Below are 19,646 nucleotides of genomic sequence, written 5' to 3'. Positions count from 1 at the left end.
TAAAGTCAGCTCACAGGCTCAGAGGGAAGCCACTAGTTGTGCCACTCTCCTTCCCACTTCTGCCGTCCTCTGTGGTTTTGTCTCTTACTGGAGCAGGGACTCCTAGCAGGCAGCTGCCCTCGTTGCACTTAAGGTTTTGCAGTTGGTATTTGCCACAAACTCCCTGACATTAACTGGGATGTCAGTCTCTCCCTTCCCCACTAGCCACCGCCACCCATCCCCACCCTGAAGATTTTGGGAAAATGAAAAATAGTGGCACTCAAAAGGGCCCCAGTGAACATCCGGAAGCCAATAGGCTTGGTGGGTCTGGGGAGACCAAGGCAGGAGAGAGAATCGGAAGGATGGAAAGGGAACACCACCAAATGGTTGGGTCACTTGAGGAACATTTGCTGCCCTCCAGCTGTGCAGAAGGCACTGCACTAGTCCCTGTGGCCTGGACATGCCGTGAATGAACTCAGGTCCCATCACAGAGACTACACTAGATTAGCTAGTGTACTCAGTGTGCTTGGTTGAGAAGTCTGACATTGATAACACACACAATAAATGGTGTTTGAGAAAGATTATTCCAGCAGGGTGTGAAGGAGGAAGGAAAAAGAACGGACAGTGTGGCAGCTGCTGTGAGAATTTGGGCCAAAGGTGGAATCTATGGGGCTGGAGGGGAAAGGGTGAAGGAGAAAAGTAATGAACAAAAAATACCTTTTGAAATAAAAGCAACAAAGGGAAGAATGCAGAATTTAATAAGAGATCAGACATATGATGGTGAAGGAGAGAACATAGTTAAAAATTAATCCACCTTTGCAGTGAGTTTCAGGACTGGGAGGGTCATGGTGGGCATGGGGAGGAGCTGGTGTGAGGGCCATGACGATGCGTTCAGTCACTTCTAGGCCATGCAAGGGCAGATGTCCTGTAGATGCCTGGACTTGGAGACAGGGAAGTCCAGAAGGGCAGTAGGCTGCTGTCTCAGAGTGTCTCTGTCACAGCCTCGAGCAACCACTGACCTGGGATCATGGACAGATTTCAAGCATCAGGAAGAAGGTGGGAGTAGATGGCAGTTTAGGTGCCTCGAGACTGGAGCTGCAGTGTGCATTGGCTGGGTGACAGCCTGTGTAGGAAGTGTGATGCATGTATGGGAAGGGGGCCCATGGCCCATCTCCTCATCTCTGGCCACAGAGGGTGCCAGAGATGCCATCAGATGGGCCTGGGGGCCTGAGGCCCAGGTGAGGCACTTCAGCAGCCTGAGGTCCCTCCCCTAGTCCCACCCTCAAAGGCCCTGGAGCCCAGGCCTGTGCTGCCTGCCAGGACCTTTCCCGGAATCACTCTTCCCCGCCCACCCTGGCACTCTCCAGGCACAAAGCATCCCTCCGGGCACCATGCAGGCACCCCAGGAAGCTGGGATGTGGGACAGGTCCCCACCCTCAAGAGCCCTGCTCTGGGCTGCTGTCATCCTCACAATGGCCCTATAAGACCCCAGGAGACAGCATAGGGATAGCATAAGTCCCCAATGGGGACCCCAAATGGGACCCCATTTCCTATGCATAGAGGGGGAAGAAGGAGCTTTGTGGCTAGGTGGCAGGATTGGAGGCTTCAAAACACCACACCACCTGTGTCTCCCTCCCTTGGAGGAGGAAACTTCAGGGGCCTAGTGGTTTTGAGGGGAGGAGGCAGGAAGAGACTCTGAACTCTGGGTCAGGTGAGGACAGAGATAGAAGAGATCCTCTTGCCCTAAGTCCCACTTTTCTTCTAGGACCCTCTTCCTGGGCTCCCTTCTCCACCACTACTCCAGAACAATCTCCTACCTCTGCAACTAAGAGTTAATCCCCCATGCTAAGACTTTCAGAGGCGTCCCAGAGGGGTGAGGTTTGGGGAAAACAGGACATGTACACAGCAGCTGTGTGCCTGGCCACACCTGTCGGGTGGGGTGAGGAGAGTGCTCCTCCCAGGTAGGCAGAGCGGGCTGCGCTCAGGCTGGGGGCTGGGAGACGCTTTAACAGAGGAGCGGGAAGGCAGAGGGAGGCGCAAACCGGCCACGTGGAGGTCCCGCGCGGCAGGCTCGGGCGCGAACAGAGGAGCCGGCCGTGCGCTCGCCCCTCCCGTTCCAGGGAGCCGCCGAGTGCCGGGTCGTCGTTGACCGCAGGCTGCAAGAGCGGTTGATCTGGTGAGCGAGCACACCCACTTACCCAGCTGCTGAGTCAGGCTGTTCTCGCTCGCGCTCGCCCGCCCGCCCGCCCGCTCGGGACATTGTGTTCCAGCCCCGGCGCGCTGGCAGCGGGCCCAGGCGCTCACACCAGCCTCCTCGCCCTGTTTGTGCTCGCGACTTGCGCTCGGCGCGCAGCCTCCCGACCGCCGCAGCCCTGCCAGTGCGCGCTGGGGCAGGGGCTGGCGAGCAACCTCCGGAGAGCGCGTGGGCCCCTCAGCCCTGCCCACTCACCAGCCTTGGAGCACCCAGAGCAAGCCATCCCCCATCTGGCCCTGCTTGGGTACCCCAGGCTTGGGTGGCTCCTGGATTAGCACAGCTAGGGGAGGGGGCAGGTGTGGGAAGCTCTACGAGGAGAAGGAGCTACCCAGGCTGCCGCCCGTGCCTCTCCAGCGCTCAGTCCCGGAGGCGGGAGGAGGATAGCTGGAGCACGCCAGCCCCAGACTTGCGAGACCTGGGACGTAGTCACGTGACAACGGAAGCCTGTGTTGAGGGGGCCAATTCAAGCGATCCCCAGGAGGAGCCTCCCCTTTCCTCACCCCACTTGTCTGATCCCTCACAGATGCCAGGAACACGGAGACTCCAGGGATTCCCGGGGCTGGCAAACCAAGCCCAGCCCTTTTGGACGGTTTGGGAAATCCCTGGCAGGACGCCGGGAGTCGGGAGAGCCCAGACACTGTCGGTGGGTGTGGACGGCAGGGTGGAAGTGGGGCAAAGCCAAGGAAGACAACCCCAAACTGCCCCTTGAATCTGACCCTTCACTTTGTTTAGCCCCAACCAACCCTCCCCCCACCCCACCGCCCGCGACCTCCTGGTTTATTCAGAGCCACGTTTTCTCCTTACCCATCCTTCTGCGGAAAGACATCACTAAGTGCTGGTCCTAAAGATCCCACCCTGGCGCGTTGCGGTGGCTCACGTCTGTAATCCCAGCACTTTGGGAGGCTAGGGCGGGTGGATCACCTGAGGTCAGGAGTTCGAGACCAGCCTGGCCAACATGGTGAAACCCTGTCTCTACTAAAAATACAAAAATTAGCCAGGCATGGTGGAGGGTGCCTGTAATCCCAGCTACTCAGGAGGCTGAGGCAAGAGAATTGCTGGAACCCAAGAGGTGGAGGTTGCAGTGAGTGGAAATCATGCCATTGCACTCCAGCTCCAGACTGGGCGAGAGCAAAACTCTGTCTTAAAAAAAAAAAAAAAAGAGAAAAAGTTCCCACCCTCTCCAAACCAGGAGGAGGGAACAAAGCATTTATATAGTGAGTACATCTACCATGTGGAAGGCTCTGTGTTGGATCCTGCTAAAGAATGTCACTATGAGGTTAAGACACTCCTGAAGTCCTTTGTTCTCCCTCCTTCCCACCTCCACAGTTTGCTGTGCCATTTCACATGCCAGGATGCGGGTCCTCCCTGTCTATCCATCTCTCCTGCTCCAGCTCATAAAGCTTCCTTGAAACAGTGCCAGCCAAATCTGATTCCTGTCTCCTCTGAACGCCCAGCACACTCAGTTTGTACCTTTCTCACAGCACAGTGTGTGGCCTGTCTCATATTCTAGCGATCTGTTTACTAATCCTGTTCTTCTAACCAGATTAGAAAGTCCTTGAGGCAGAAACAAAGTCTGCTTCTTCTCTGAGCCCTCTCCTCCACTGCCCCCCCCCCCCCCCCCGCCGCCATTCCAACTCATCCCCCACAGGCCAGGCTCAACATGGGAGCTCATGTTCAATAAATATTGGGTATGTTGAAATGATATCCTCCCGTTGGGCAATTGAAGCGACAAACGCACTGGATGTAAGGTTAAATAATAACCCAAACCAGCAGGTGGTGAGTACCAAATGTGTGTAATAGCTATAGGGACTCAGAAGAAAGAAGGCGGTGTTATGGGAGAAAGATCCCAGGAGGTTCTAGGCCTTGAGCTGTGTGTGTGTGGAGGAGGAGGAGAGGGGAGGGGTGGACGTGACTCATTCTGGTCGACATCACCACAAAACAACCTCCATGCTAGGCACTTCACATGCATCATCTCTAATATTTAAGGTAGTGGGGATAGGATTGGGAGGCTTGGAGGGGACAGTGCCCAAGCCAGGCCTGCTTTCCCAAAGCCAACCAGAGCATAGAGGCAGCCTTGGATCTGGGCTCCCCACCCTCGGTCCCTGGGCACTGCCTGTTCCCTGGCCTGCCACTCCTACATGCTACACCCAAGAGAGCTGCCCAGCACTGCCTAGTTCTGGATGCACTCTGGTCCCACCCTGGGGAACAACTGCCTGTGTGACCTTGCACAAGGCACTTCCTCACCGTCATCTGTACCTCCGTTGCAGCCTTTACAGGCTGTGACTTCCAGTCAGTATCCAAGTGACGCTTGCTGCCTTTCCGGGTGTTACCTGGGCTGCTGTGGCTGTCTGCACCCCACATTCTCCACGCATACACACTCATTGCTCCCTCCCAGTCTGGAACTGCTGAGAGGAACACTGGGTACAGAATGTGAGCAGGGATGGTAGGTTTCCTGTGGTTGCAAAAGAAACATCAGGACTTTCCCTGCGGTGCCCCAAGCTGTGGGAGAAGTGGGGGAGGAGGAGGCAGGGCCAACCTCGAAGGAACCTCTGCTCTTCCCTCCCCTTTTTAGTGCTCACAGCTCTCAAAAAGGCTGGTACAGTTTGTTATGCTGGGGCCGGAATGTACCGTGTGTTTCATATGGCCTCTGTCCAGTCCTACACTGGCCGCTTTATATTTATACTTCCTTCTTTAGCTGTGGCATCCTGCTGTCAGTTACCCCTGCTCTCATCCCCCCCATCTTCCACCTGGGCTTCCCAACCCCCAATGAATTAAGAAATGAGTCTCCTACTTCTTACTCCCAGTCTTAGGTTCTAAATTCTTGCTGGGGGTGGGAAGGTGGGGTGCAGAGAGACCCTGGAGGGGAGAAGTTAGACTCCAGAAGAGTGAAGCCCCCAGTCCTTTCTCTCTCCCATCATCCAGCCTTGAAACTGCCTCTAAAGCTTTGGCGTCTCCACACCAGGTCTGAAGTTTCTCTGGACCTTTGAGGCTGACCCCTCTCCCCTTGCCAGCCTTGTTTCCCAAGCATTTTAGCAATATCCTGGAGCCCAGCTAGACAAGTGACAGCGCTACGTAAGTTGCCTCCAAAACCTTGGAGACCTGGTAATCAGTGATCCTTCCTTGTCAGTCACAGAGAACAGAGGCAGAGGTGGTGGCCTGGCAGCAGGAAGGGGGATCACCCCATCCTCTCACCCCTATGAGTCACATATTCCTAATGGAATTTGACACTTGGTGATTTCTCAGTGATTTTCTGAGTTGTGACCAGTTTAATCTCCTCAAAGTGGCTTAGATATTGAAAGATCAATACATTTATGATCTGGCCTTCCTCCCCCAGGAGCATGGGATATTATTATTCATGACGATGGCTAATCTTGATTCCTTATACGGGGAGCTATCTGTGCACACCACCCCCCACCAGAGTTTGGAACCCAAAGACTGTGGCCCAGGAGACTCACTACTAGACCCAAGTTTAATTTCAGGCCTGTATTTACAGGATCTCATTTACCCCTCACAACAATTCTGGGGGGTGGGTGCTATTGTTAGCCCTCTTTGACAGTTAAGGAAACTGAGGCTCAGAGAAATGACAAAGCTGAGCTGAGATTCACATTCAGGTCTGTCTGACATCAAAGCTAGCACCTTTTTTTTTTTTTTTTTTGAGACAAGATCTCACCCAGCACCTTTTTTTTTTTGAGACAAGGTCTCACCCTGTCACCCAGGCTGGAGCACGGTGGGGCTGTACTCCACTGTACGGCCCCACTGTACTCACTGCAGCCTCAACCTCTGGGCTCAATCAGTCCTCCCACCTCCGTCTCCTGAGTAAATGTCCCAAATAGCTGGGGTTACAGATGTGCACCATTGCACCTAGCCAAAGCCAGCACTTCAAAATAGTCTGTGAGATTCCTGAGATTGTGTACCTAAAATGCAAATCTTCCATTTCTCAAGCCTGAGTCTTATTCCCTTCTCCCTTCAAGTGAAAGAGAACTCTGTCTCCTTGGAGCTCATACATGCCTTGAGGTGTGATCTAACAGCTAGAAAATCGTTTTTAGCCCATTTGACAGGCTGAAATCTGGATGCTATCAAGGCCCCAGAGGACAGTCTCAGCAGTGGAGTTGGATGGTCAGGCCTGCTGGCTGCGGGCTCCGTGTGTCTCTTGGCCGGCTGGCATACCTGCTGCCCCTCACCCTCCACCCAGGAATAGACTGCCTGGTTGTATTGATTTGGCTCTGGGATCCAAAAACCAGAGGCTGAGCCTGGGTTCCAGGGCTCTGAAGTCAGGTCTATCTGCAGCACCTAGTGACAGTGTCACAGCCTCTCTTAGGACTTGTTCACAACAGGTCTTTGGGAGAAAGCACTGCCATGATGTCAATCCTTAGCGTTTGTATCAGGCTATGTACATTTCGTGTACCTACCTTAACTCAGTATGATCTTACTATGTCTCTAAAATAAGAATAGAGCCCACCTTCCTGCTGGGAAAACTGAGGCAAGAGCAGCTAAGTTGCTTGCCTAAGGGCAAGAAACTAGGTTTGTAGTTGTTCTCTGGGGTGCTTTGTTTCCTATCACAGGGCCTCTCCTGAGCTAAGAGAGGAAAAGTTTTCCAAGATGTCCTGATGATGTGTGGGCTTTCACTCAGCCCTATCACCCAAGGAAGGGACCACGGCACCACACTGCCCATGCCAACCTTATCTACCCCCAGGGGATGAAGCAGGGGCACCAGACATATTGTATTTAGTTGGCCTGTCCTGGTCTCTGACAATCTGTCCTCTATGGCTCTCATGGGCACATTTTGTCTTTCCGACCTTCTTTCTCTGAGTTCATTCTTCTTCGTTTATCTTTCCTTCTGTATTTCTCTATCTTTGTTCACTGAGAGCCCTCTTTACCTCCATCTATCTGTGTTTACTTTTTTTTTTTGAAATGGAGTGTTTCTCTGTCACCCAGGCTGGAGGGCAGTGGCACGATCTCGGCTCACTGCAATCTCCACCTCCCGGGTTCAAGCCATTCTCCTGCCTCAGCCTCCCAGGTAGCTAGGACTACAGGTGTGCGTCACTATGCCCAGCTAATATTTTTGTACTTTTAGTAAAGATGGGGTTTCATCATGCTGGCCAGGCTGGTCTCAAACTCCTGACCTCAAGTGATCTACCCACCTTGGCATCCCAAAGTGCTGGGATTATATATGTGAGCCACTGTGCCCGGCCTATTTTTGCTTTTTGTATATTCAGTCTTCTGGGAATTTTCCCAAGATCCCTTCTGGCTTCTTCCCTTTGACACCATCTTGTTTCTCAGGAAGCGTCTTCCATTTACCCCTACCCCTACGCCTCATCTTGCCCCAAGCTTCTGCGATATCAGATTGCTCAGCCTTGTTAATCCAGTGAGCACTTATGGAGCACCTACTGTGTGTCCCAGGAATTGAGTTAATGCCGTAGGAACCAAAGTCCAAAAACCGTGCCTGAGCATTTATTAAGCACCTACTGTGTGTGCCAAGCATTGCACTACAAACTGGGGACACGCAACCTGGTCACTGCCCTATATGGGCCACTTGGGAAGTCTGCGTCCCTGGGTTACTTGAGAAAATGCACAAAAACAGGTCATTACAGTGTCTTGGGAAGTTGGGGACTGGGTGTGGCCAGAGCAGAAGGTTCAGGGAGAGAGGAACTGGCCAGGCAGAGCAAGGGTTCAGGGCGTTCCAGGTAGAAGGAACAGTGTGTATAAAAGCACAGAGGCGTGAAGCAGCCCCGTGTTCTCTGGTGGGCACTGGGAGTTGTTTGGTCTGGCTGGACATGGAGTGCAGGTTGGAGAGCCTGGGGAGATGAGGCCAGAGGCAGGCAAGCCCAGATGGTGCAGAACCTTGTGTTCCAGCAAGAGTTGACCTTTATCCTGGAGCAGCCGGAAGCCCAGGCAGCCTCATGGTTCCCTGCAGCCCAGGAGCTTCAGGGCTTAGCCTGGGCCAGAGCCAGGACCAAAGCGCTCTCCTCTGATCCCCCATTAGCCCACATTCACTGCCCTCAGCAAGGCCCGTGAGAGTCAGTCACTTAAATATAATGCTATTTTCAAAGCTCATTCATTCATTCATAAATGTTTAGCAAGCTCTGATGTTTGCCAGGTGCTACTCTGAGCACCGTGAATGGGTAATTCAACCCCACAGAGGTTCCAGTTTTCTTTTTTCTTTTTTTTTTTTTTTGAGACGGAGTCTTGCTCAGTCACCCAGGCTGGAGTGCAGTGGCACTATCTCAGCTCACTGCAACCTCCACCTCCTGGGTTCAAGCGATTCGCCTGCCTCAGCCTCCCAGTAACTGGGGTTATAGGCTCCCACCACCATGCCCAGCTAATTTTTTTTGAATTTTTAGTAGAGACAGGGTTTCACCATGTTGGCCAAGCTGGTCTTGAACCCTGACCTCAAATGATTCGCCCGCCTAAGCCTCCCAAAGTACTGGGATTACAGGTGTGAGCCACCACGCCTGGCTTCCAGCTCTCAAGAAACTTATATCCTTGGCAGTTGGGAGGGGGACAGGCCATAAAAAAGCAAACAGAATAAGTAAGGAAATTTCAGATCACGATATGTACAAAGAGGAAAATGAAACAGGGATGCAATTGAGTGTGATGGGGGTCTGCTGAGTAGTCAGGGAAGGCTGCTCTGAGGAAGGTTATGTTTGAGCTAAGACCTGGATGACGAGAATAAACCAGTCACATGAACATCTGGAAGCTGAGGGTTTCAGGCACAGGAAATAGCACAGCACATGCAAAGGCCTCAAGGCATGAAGGAGCTTTGTGTTTTCTAGGTTTAGAAAAAAGGCTGGGTTCAAATACACTACTCTCCAGTAATCCTCTGCAAGGATTATCATACCCGTTTTGTAGAGATGGAAACCGAGGCTTGTCAGGATTGTTAGTTTCTTGGTCAAAATCACAACTGGGAGTACAAATTTTGGCTGTAAAGCCACAATTTTTTGGGCTTCTTTGGTGTGTGTAGGTATATATATGTGTGTGTTTTTAAACAAAATCATCAAGTTCAGCAACCATGTGTCCTAAATTATCTAGGATGGTCAAATTTCTTTTTTCTTTTTTTTTGAGACCAAGTCTCGCTCTGTCACCCAGACCAGAGTGCAATGGTGCGATCTTGGCTCACTGCTACCTCCTACGCCTCCTGGGTTTAATCAATTCACCTGCCACAACCTCCCGAGTAGTTGGGGTTACAGGCACCCACCACCACGCCCAGCTAATTTTTGTATTTTTAGTAGGGACAGCGTTTTGCCATGTTAGTCAAGCCGGTCTTCAACTCCTGACCTCAGGGGAATCTACCGACCTCAGGGGAATCTGCCCGCCTCAGCCTCCCAAAGTGCTGGGATTACAGGCGTTAGCCACCGCACCTGGCCCAGATGGTCAAATTTCTAAAATTCTTTTTTTTTTTCTGTTTTTGATAGAGTCTTGCTCTGTTGCCTAGGCTAGAGTGCAGTGGCACGATTTCAGCTCACGGCAACCTTCACCTTCTGGGTTCAAGCAATTTTCCTGCCTCAGCCTCCCAAGTAGCTGAGATTACAGGTGCCTGCCACCACACCTGGCTAATTTTTGTATTTTTAGTAGAGACAGGGTTTCAACATGTTGGCTATGCTGGTCTCAAACTCCTGACCTCAGGTGATCCACCTGCCTCGGCCTCCCAAAGTTCTGGGATTACAGGAAGGAGCCAGCATGCCTGGCCCTAAAATTCTTATTGTCTCCTGGAAAATTCTTATTGTCTCCTGAACAGTCATCTTGGGCATGCTCTGTGTTCTGTATCATGACTTCAAGCCTTGTCTTTGTCAGGTACTGCCAGTGAGATCCTAGACTAGCACTTCACCACTTTAAGCCTCAGTTTCCTCCTTTATAAATAGGGAGGAATTGTAATCATTCCAGTATCACAGGCTTGCTGGGAGGATTAAATGAGAACATCCACATCAGAGTCAGCACAGTGCCTGGAATGGGGTACCTGTGAAATGAATGGTGATTCTTCTTTATTGTTACCTTGGAAAATGGAGGCCGACTGCAGGATGATCCTGGCTTCAAGGAGCCGGGGACCCAAGACAAGCACAGAGAAAGAGAGACCAACAATTCGAGGCCTCTGATGTATAAGACAGGCAGGGGAGTGGTGGGAGGAGAGAGCAAGACTGAGCAGCCAGGAGGGCCTCTTCCCTTCCCTTTACTCAGCCTCTCACTCCTCTGCTAGGATCCCATATTGACACATCTTGTACTTCCCGTTTCCAGGGAAATTCCTCGCTGCTGGACTGCACCCACCCTTGAGGACCTCCCAATCTCTTTGGGCAGAGCGGAAGCCAGACAGAGACAGGGACTACCAAGCGACCATCTCCAGCCCTGTGTGTGCAAGGAGCCCTGAGGGGCAGGCGGCCACGCTGCAGAAGGCTAGCCTCTCCAACCCCCAGGGAGCCTGGCGTGGGCTACAGGAACAGAACGCTTCTCAGAGGAGGTAGGGACCCCATGGAGTACGTGACGCCTGTCCCTCCAGCTGCATGCTCCAGTTAGCAGGACAGAGACCCCTCCCCACCCATTCCCAGCCTTTCCTGGCTTCCTGCTCTGCTGCTGGGAGGCCCTGTCACCACACATGCGCGTGCATGCGCTAACACATACACCCCTCCCAGGCACCCCCGGAAGACAAGCTGCAGCTGGGGGTGGGGGGTGCACTGAGCACAGCCAGGGTTCTGAGATCCCTAGCCTGCTCTCCCACCCTGCTCTAGCCCCCAACTGCCGAGCTGCTTCTAGGTTTAAAGCAAAACACGACTCTGTCCTTCCTGCTGCTCAGTGGCGGCAACACTGCCTGGAGTTATTTTTAGCAGGGATGCAGGGAAGGCACAGTACTCCTTGACTTTAACTAGGGACAACCCCCACCCCCCAGCCAAGACTCACTGGAGGAGGCCGGGTACGGAAACTCCCCTCCCAGAAAGGGGAAATGGTGTGTTTTCTGTTCCTTCAATTCACTAGAATGGGAATCGCGGTCAAGCTTGGTGTTGAACTGATGGGAAATTCTAGGTTCCAAAGCCCATGGGCTCTGCCCCATCCCTGGCCTCTATGTTTCCATGAATCCAGGAAGCAAGAGGCACATGGTGTCTGGAGTCGAGGTGCCCCGTCTGTGGGTGTTGGGGTCCCTGGGAAACTGCTTGGTTATATCCAGGCTCTGTGGACTACACAGGGGCACCAGGCATCGTGGGTGGTGTTTCACAGGCGCTGGCTAAATAATTCATTAAACTGAACATGTAGGTTTCATGTACTTTTCCGTATGTGTATCTTTCAGATGCTAGCAGTACTTTATGAGGTATAATCAACATACATTCCACATACAGTAAAATGCGCAAATTTTAAGTGTACAGCTTGATGAATTTTGACAAATATATATGCCTCTGTAACCATCACCTAGATCAGGATGTCAGACATTTTCACCACCTCCAGATTCCTTTGTGTCCCCTTCCAGTCGCTCTCCACCCCAGAGGCAACTGATTCTGATTTCTACCACCATAGATCGTGTGTGTGTTTCACAAAGTTAAAAGAAATACAGCTGCTGTCACAGAAGAGGGAAATGAGCAATAAAGTTCTTAACATGAAAGGAGGGGGCCTCAAAAAAAGGGGTTATTGGAACTGGAAAAATGAAGGTATCATTGGCCTGGGAAACAGGAGGTTTCAGAGCCAGCCCAACCCCTCAGGGTTGGGACCAGAGGGCTTGGGACACTTCTTGGAGCAGCGAAGCTGTCAGTGGGGAGGGAGCAAGGGGAGGGCCAGTCTTGGCTCAGGCCCAGCTGCCTCTGGGTCTGCTAGAGGTCCCTGCCCCTCCTCCAGGCCTTGACCACTGCACAGTTTCAGCAAGGCCAAGGCTGCAAGGAAAGGTTCTCTCAGGGGCATCCACCCAGAGGCAGAGTTTAGGGTCCCCATGTAGTTAGGTTATTTGCTTTCCTTGACTTCCTTTTCAAAGTCTGGGACTCCTACATCCTTTGTCCTGCTTGGGGAGGGGAGAGGCTGAGGCTGTCAAAGCAGAGTGCTAAGGAAGAGTCACGATGCTTTTCATTCTTTCCTTCCTTTCTTCATTCAAAAACAGTTATTTGAGCACCTGTGTTGTGCTGTGGATTCTGCCAGGTGCTGGGAACAGGAGAGTAACTAAGCCACATTTTAGCTTGCTAGGGAGTCAGAGTTGGCATTCTCAGGTGGAGGCAAGGCCTTATAACTCCTTCGTATTGGAGATGAGGGGCCCAGAGACGGGAAGTGACTTATTAGAATCACACAGCTAGCTGCTGGCAGAGGAAGGCCAAGAACAGGGATCAATCCCTGATTGAGCCCTAGCTGGGGATAAGAAAGCAAAGGAAACCAAACCAACAGCTGACTCCCTGGTGTGCTTTCCTGCAAGCTTTCTAGGGTAACAAAAAGCACTGACCTGGAGTGAGAGGACCTCACGGCTACTGCTAGGTCTTAGAAACGCTTCCTCTCTCTGGGCCTCAGCGTTCCTCCATGAACATGCAGGAGGCAGCTTCTGGAGCACACCCTCCATTTTCCCACCTCTGTGCCTTTGCTCGGGTTGTTTCTGCTGCCGGGAATGCCCCCTTTCCCCTCCTACTTCCTTCCTCTGACATTCTCCTAATCATTTATGACCTAATTCAAATGCTGTCCCCAGAGGCCCCGCAGTCCTTGGGCATCTGGGGAGTGGTGTCACCCAGGTCCCCACTACCAGAACAGACAGAGCCTCCTCCATTTTGCAATCCTCCCATCCTAGGGCACAGCTGTCCTTGGATATGGGGTCTGTTTTGTCAGCCACTGTTGGAGGAATTGAAGGGATTTCTTATTCCCACCCTACACTTCCACATGCCCCCTTTCAGCTTTCAGAGACTGATGTCGTCCTTCTGCTGGACCTTGAAGACACTGTGCTTTCTGCTGGCCATGCCATCCGAGGCCAGAGCATCAAACCTGGGCACTTTTGGCCAAGGTGGCTGCCCTGGGAGGTGACCCCAGGAAGGATGAGAAGGCGGGGCCTCAGCCGGAAGCACGGCTGCCCCACCTCAGTCGTCCAGTCATCATTCACAAACACCCCGGCAGAAATCCTCCCTCACAACAGACACGTGGCTCCTGCTCCCACAACCATATCCAAACCCACTCCTACCTACCTGCCCACTGCAGCAAGTTTGCAAAGATGTACCCCACTGCTCCCACAGCTCCCTTGCCCCTCCCCTGGGTGGGCATTGCCACGAGTGCACATTCATCTCACATACACACAGGGCGTACACAGACATGCATAATGGGCAACACAGATGTGAACACCTGAGGGCATACACAGAGATGCATACATGTACATGAGCCCCACAAACACACGTGCACACAGAGCACACACACAGACATGAACGCATGGCACACAGGTACACACACTCACATGCTTTCTTGTGACAGGGGGCTCCTCTCCACCCTCAGATCACATTCCTCACGCTCACGACGCTGCAGGGGAAATGCAGGCTTAGTTGCTGGTTCCCAGCTGCCTCTGACTTTGTGTTCAACTGGAGTTTTTTCTGTTAATTTTACCTACTGATAAAATGAGAGAAAGCTCAAGAGCTGTGGGTTTACTCTGGAACAGCACCTTGTTTGGGTGCCTGGTAGGAATAGGGGCAGAGGGGTGGGGTAAGGATTCCATCACTTCTAGAAACAAAGGTCTCCAAGGAGCTGAGGTTTGGTGAGACGAGTAAACACGAGGCTGGTCTTTGCTGTCACTGCTACGCTCCTCCCTCCAGTCCATCCATTCTTCCCATTGCTACAGATGCCCCAGGCCCATGCTCTGCCATGTGGGGAGGTGGGAAGGATTGGAAGAGGGCCCAGTTCTAAGGTTGATGTGGCAGCGTTGGGGCTGGCAGCAGGGTCCCAGGCAGTCTAGCCCCATTCAACAGAAGGGTGGCTTCTCTCAGGCTCCTCCAGAGCAGCACAGCAGAAATCCAGAGATCAGCCGGGTAGAGGTGTAATGTTTGCAACCCAATTATCAGATCTCAAGAGTTAGGCAGGGAGGAAGCTTAGATTCCATTAAACCCAATTTAGCTGCAGTCACTTAGCACAGAGCATGTGCCTGGGATGGGTTGGGACAGGTAGGAAGGATGAGAGGTGGCACAGAAATCATAAGACATAGTAACTATATTCTTCTTCTTCTTCTTTTTTTTTGAGACAGAGTCTCACTCTGTCACCAGGCACCAGGCTGGAGGGCAGTGGCGTGATTTCAGCTCGCTGCAACCTCTGCCTCCCAGGTTCAAGCAATTCTGCCTCAGCCTCCCGAGTAGCTGGGACTACAGTTGTGCGCCACCGTGCCCAGCTAATTTTTGTATTTTTTAGTAGAGACGGGGTTTCTCCATGTTGGCAAGGCTGGTCTCAATCTCCTGACCTTGTGATCCGCCTGCCTGGGACTCCCAAAGTGCTGGGATTACAGGTGTAAGCCACCGCGACCAGCCTGACATAGTAACTATCTTCTAAGAGTGTGTGTGTCTTGGTGTGAGAGACTGGGGAACATCACACAGGCAGAACTCCCGAGGGTGGAACTCAAACACAGCATGCTGCACACCGAGCCCACCACCTCTGCCTACCCCTCCCCAGAACATACAGACACGCCACCAAACTGATCTGCCTGTTGTCCTCCCTATTTTGTTTTTATTTTAGAGTCAGGGTTTCTGCTGCCCAGACTGGAGTGCAATGGCACAGTCACAGCTCACTGCAACCTTGAACTCCTGGGCTCAAGTGATTCTCCCACCTTGGCCTCTCGAGTACCTCGTACTACACGTATACAGGGGTGCACTACCACACCTGGCTAATTTTTAAAAATGTTTTTGGAGATGAGGTCTCCCCGCATTGGCCAGCATGCAACTCTCAGCCTGCTCCCAGCTGCACATTAAGTTCCAGCCTCATGGAATTCCTCCTGGTTCCCTCAGCTTGCTGTACTGGTATACGCCTCTGAGCCTTTGTACCTTTCTGCTGCCTGGATGCCTTTTCTTTTTTTTTCTTTTTTTTTTTTTTTTGAGATGGAGTTTGCCTCAGCCTCCCGAGTAGCTGGGACTACAGGTGTGTGCCACCATGCCCAGCTAATTTTTGTATTTTTAGTAGAGGCAGGGTTTCACCATGTTGACCAGGATGGTCTCGATATCTTGACTTCATGATCCACCCTCCTTGGCCTCCCAAAGTGCTGGGATTATAGGTGTGAGCCACCATGCCCAGCCGCCTGGATGCCTTTTCCTCCTTGATCTAGCTTTGTTCTGACTCCTTTGCTTATAGATATATATGCTTAGATATATATATAAGCTTGTGTAAGCCTCGTGACAACCCTGGTAGGTGCCAGCATTATCATCTCCATCTTCTAAATGAGAGAACTGATACACAGAGAGGTGAAGTAACTAGTTGACCTAAGGTGACATGCCCAGTAAGTGGTAGAGTGGGATTTCCTCATACCCAGTTTGGCTGAAGATGCTGTGCAGTTAATCCCTGCACTCACTCACTGTTAGAAGTATTTGCCAACTCATATAGCTTTGAGCAACCAGCATCAATTAATGTCTGATGAATTAAAGAATAAATGAATTAACTCATTAAAATTTAATGGAATGCCAGGCAGTCTGTAATCCCAGCACTTTGGGAGGTCTAGGAGAGTGGATCACCTGAGATCAGGAGTTCAAGACCAGCCCGGACAACATGGTAAAAACCTGTCTCTATTAAAAATACAAAAGCTAGGTGGGCATGGTGGCAGCCATGGTAGCATACACCTATAGACTTGGGAGGCAATGCAACCTCCACCTCCCGTATTCAAGTGATTCTCCTGCCTCAGCCTCCCGAGTAGCTGGGATTACAGGCACCAACCATCATGCCTGGCTAATTTTTGTATTTTTAGTAGAGACAGGGTTTCACCATGTCGGCCAGGCTGGCCTTGAACTCCTGACCTCAGGTAATCCACCCAACTCAGCCTCCCAAAGTGCTGGGATTACCTGTGTGAGCCACTGTGCCCAGCCGCCTAAGATTTTTCAAGTCAATGAAGAGAGATGTTCTCATAACCCTCTAAGGACCTGCTTAACCATGGGCGGGTATCAGCTACTTACTGAGGAAGCCCTGTGGTTATACCCCCAGGGAGACAGATCCACCGAGAAGTGACCCAAGGCCTCAGTTGAGAGCCTCACGTCTCAGCAGATGGACTGGGGACAGAATTGTTTCAATCAGGAATGTCTGTGAGGGATTTCTGGAAAAGGTGAGATTTGGGCTAAGCATTGACAGATTTTGACAATCAGAGAGAAGGGAAAGAGCACAAAGTCAAGAAAACATTTAGATCCTAAGGCTTAGTAGTAGGACAGGCAGTCCAGGAAGGTAGGGGAGAGAGGCTGTAAGGGTGTGAGTCCAGAGAGGCAGGTCACAGCCCTCCTGGGTGGCTGCACAGTTTTGGGCAAGTGGCTGCATTTTAACATTCTCTGCTACCCTTTATGCAAATTGAGCATTTCGGCCTGGGAAAAAGCTCAAATGAGAATCCCCAGGGCAGGAGAGTTCATTGATTCTTGGGCCCCCACCCTCCAGCCAGCAGCGTTAGCCTCCCACACTGACTTCTGAGAGGTGCTGTGGCTTATGGCATAAGTCACAGCTCTGCTGCTTGCTAGAAGCGCAGGTCCTTTAAGACCTCTGTGCCTCCATTTCCTTAACTGTCAAAGGGTGATAGCGTCTACTGCATAAGGTTGTCTTTCGAGATTAAATTAGTTAAGGCGCCTTAGAGCATCTAGACCACCCACGGGCCAGCTTCATGAAGTGCCTAGTAGATGTTAGCCAACATTGTCACTGGAGCCAACAGTCTTCAAGATGAGGCAGAATTCCCTCAGGCTGTCCCTCTTCTAGGCCACAGGATTTGGCCTTGGCTGTTGCCTCACTCTAGTCCTAAGGTTCCCCCAACAAGTGTGGCTCCCATTGACCTGAGCCACATCCTTCTCACTCACCAGATGCCCCAAGGAGTCACTCCCGTCTTTTTGCCTCTGCTCACTTATAACCACTCTACCGATACTGGCTTCTTGGGGTAAGATTTTTTCTTTCTTTCTTTCTTTTTCTTTTTTTTTTTTTTTTGTATTTTCAGTAGAGACGGGGTTTCACCATGTTGACCAGGATGGTCTCGATCTCTTGACCTCGTGATCCTCCCACCTCAGCCTCCCAGGTAGCTGGGGCTACAGGCATCCACCACCACACCCGGCTTCAGGATAAGATTAGTTTTGAGGCCGGGCACGGTGGCTCAAGCCTGTAATCCCAGCACTTTGGGAGGCCGAGGCGGGTGGATCACGAGGTCAAGAGATCGAGACCATCCTGGTCAACATGGTGAAACCCCGTCTCTACTGAAAATACAAAAAATTAGCTGGGCATGGTGGTGCGTGCCTGTAATCCCAGCTACTCAGGAGGCTGAGGCAGGAGAATTGCCTGAACCCAGGAGGCGGAGGTTGCGGTGAGCCGAGATCGCGCCATTGCACTCCAGCCTGGGTAACATGAGTGAAACTCCGTCTCAAAAAAAAAAAAAAAGATTAGTTTTGCTTTGTACCCACAGGGCCTGAACAGGAAAGCAAAGCTGTGATGAAACCTTACTAAATAGTTTTGGGGAATGTCCAGGCCATACATGGCCAGCTTCAGTTCTAAGGTCAGCCCAGTTCCTGCCCGTCAGAGCTGAGTCTCAGAAGACGAGGCCCTGGTGCCTCAGCATCTCCCTGAGGGTAGCCAGCTTACCTGCATGTTGCCAGGCTTGGGAAATACCTGTTGGTGGTTCGCATGACAGGGTGAAAACGGCATCTAGCTATGCAGTAATAGCCCTCAGATCTCTGAGAACTAGGCTGGGACAGTAGACAAATCTTGCTTCTTGCTGTGAAGAGGCAGATCGTGAGGGGATTGGCTTACAAAACAGAGCCTTTCCTAGTGCCAGGCCCAAAGAGCTGTTCCTTAGCAAACTGTTAGGGCCCCGATGCTTCCAGGTGTATCTCCCCAGAAGATGCCTACCACCCCTTACCCTCCTTACCCACTTCTGGGGCTTTCTCCTGACACCCATCCTGCAAAAGCCTTCTCTAAGATTCCCCTGTAAACTGGAGACAAACATCTCTGTGGTGAGGGCTGAGATGATGGCGTTGGCCTTAATAGTTAGAAATGCCAGGTGACAGGCTTAATTCACTTTGGTGCAGGGGATAAAAGGAAAAAAGAGAGTGGGTAACAAACAATTATTTGCAAGCTATTTTTTAGAAAATACAGAGGCTAAGTGTGGTGGCTCATGCCTGTAATCCCAGCACTTTGGGAGGCTGAGGTGGGAGGATTGCTTGAGCCCAGAAGTTTGAGGTCAGCCTGGGCAGCATAGGGACACCCTGTTTCTAAATTTAAAAAATTTTTTAAAAATTAGCCTATTGTGATTGCACACACCTGTAGCCCCAGCAACTTGGAAGCTTGGGGCAGGAAGGTCATGAGCCAGGAGTTCAAGGTTGCAGTGAACTGTGATTGCACCACTGCACTCCAGTCTGGGCGGTAGAGCAAGACTCTGTCTCAGAAAACAAGAAACAGAAGTAGAAACATAATGTACCAGACTGGTAAGTACACAAACACACACTGTGTTTTAAATCAGCTTTACAGAGGCATAATTTACCTACAAGAAAATGCACCCATTTAAGTGTACAGTTTGATGAACCTTTATCACAATATAGATTAGTTCCTCTACTCTAAAAGTTTCCTTGTTTCTTTTTCTTTTCTTTCTTTCCTCCCTCCCTCCCCACTTTCTGTCTTTCTATCTGTCTTTCTCTTGTCTCGCTCTGTCACCCAGACTGGAATGCAGTGGTGCAGTCCCAGCTCACTGCAGCCTCCGCCTGCTGGGTTCAAGAGATTCTCCTGCCTCAGCCTCCTGAATAGCTGGGATTACAGGCGAGCACCACCACGCCTGGGTAATTTTTGTATTTTTAGTAAAGGTGGGATTACTTTTTTTCTTTTCTTTTTTATTTTTTTTGAGACGGAGTTTCGCTCTTGTTACCCAGGCTGGAGTGCAATGGCACGATCTCGGCTCACCGCAACCTCCGCCTCCTGGGTTCAGGCAATTCTCCTGCCTCAGCCTCCTGAGTAGCTGGGATTACAGGCACGCACCACCATGCCCAGCTAATGTTTTGTATTTTTAGTAGAGACGGGGTTTCACCATGTTGACCAGGATGGTCTCGATCTCTTGACCTCGTGATCCACCCGCCTCAGCCTCCCAAAGTGCTAGAATTACAGGCGTGAGCCACCACGCCTGGCCCAAGATGGGGTTTCACCATGTTGGCCAGGGTGGTCTTGAACCCCTGACCTCAGGTGATCCACCTGCCTCAGCCTCCCAAAGTGTTGGGATTATGGGCATGAGCTACTGCTCCCTGTCTTCTTTTTCTTTTTCTTTTTTTTTTTTTCTGAGACAAGGTCTTACTCTGTT

The 19,646-nt window shown here is 51.5% G+C and overlaps 1 protein-coding gene across 1 annotated transcript in view; it reads left to right on the top strand.

Moving 5' to 3' along the window:
* The first annotated feature begins 1,990 nt into the window (after positions 1–1,990).
* The window catches only part of FKBP5 (FKBP prolyl isomerase 5), a 159,155-nt gene continuing 141,499 nt past the window's right edge, over positions 1,991–19,646 (top strand). Inside the window, exons 1-2 of the mRNA XM_032253533.1 lie at positions 1,991–2,155; positions 10,463–10,682. The gene's annotated coding sequence lies outside the window, so the exon portion shown is untranslated. The remainder of the gene's footprint in view (positions 2,156–10,462; positions 10,683–19,646) is intronic.

This window comes from Sapajus apella, unplaced genomic scaffold (genome assembly GCF_009761245.1).
Source record: "Sapajus apella isolate SASKATOON/1434 unplaced genomic scaffold, GSC_monkey_1.0 scaffold83, whole genome shotgun sequence".
In the NCBI taxonomy this organism is placed as follows: domain Eukaryota; kingdom Metazoa; phylum Chordata; class Mammalia; order Primates; family Cebidae; genus Sapajus; species Sapajus apella.
The sequence above is the reverse complement of the archived record's forward strand: the minus strand, read 5'-3'. Positions and strand labels throughout refer to the sequence as shown.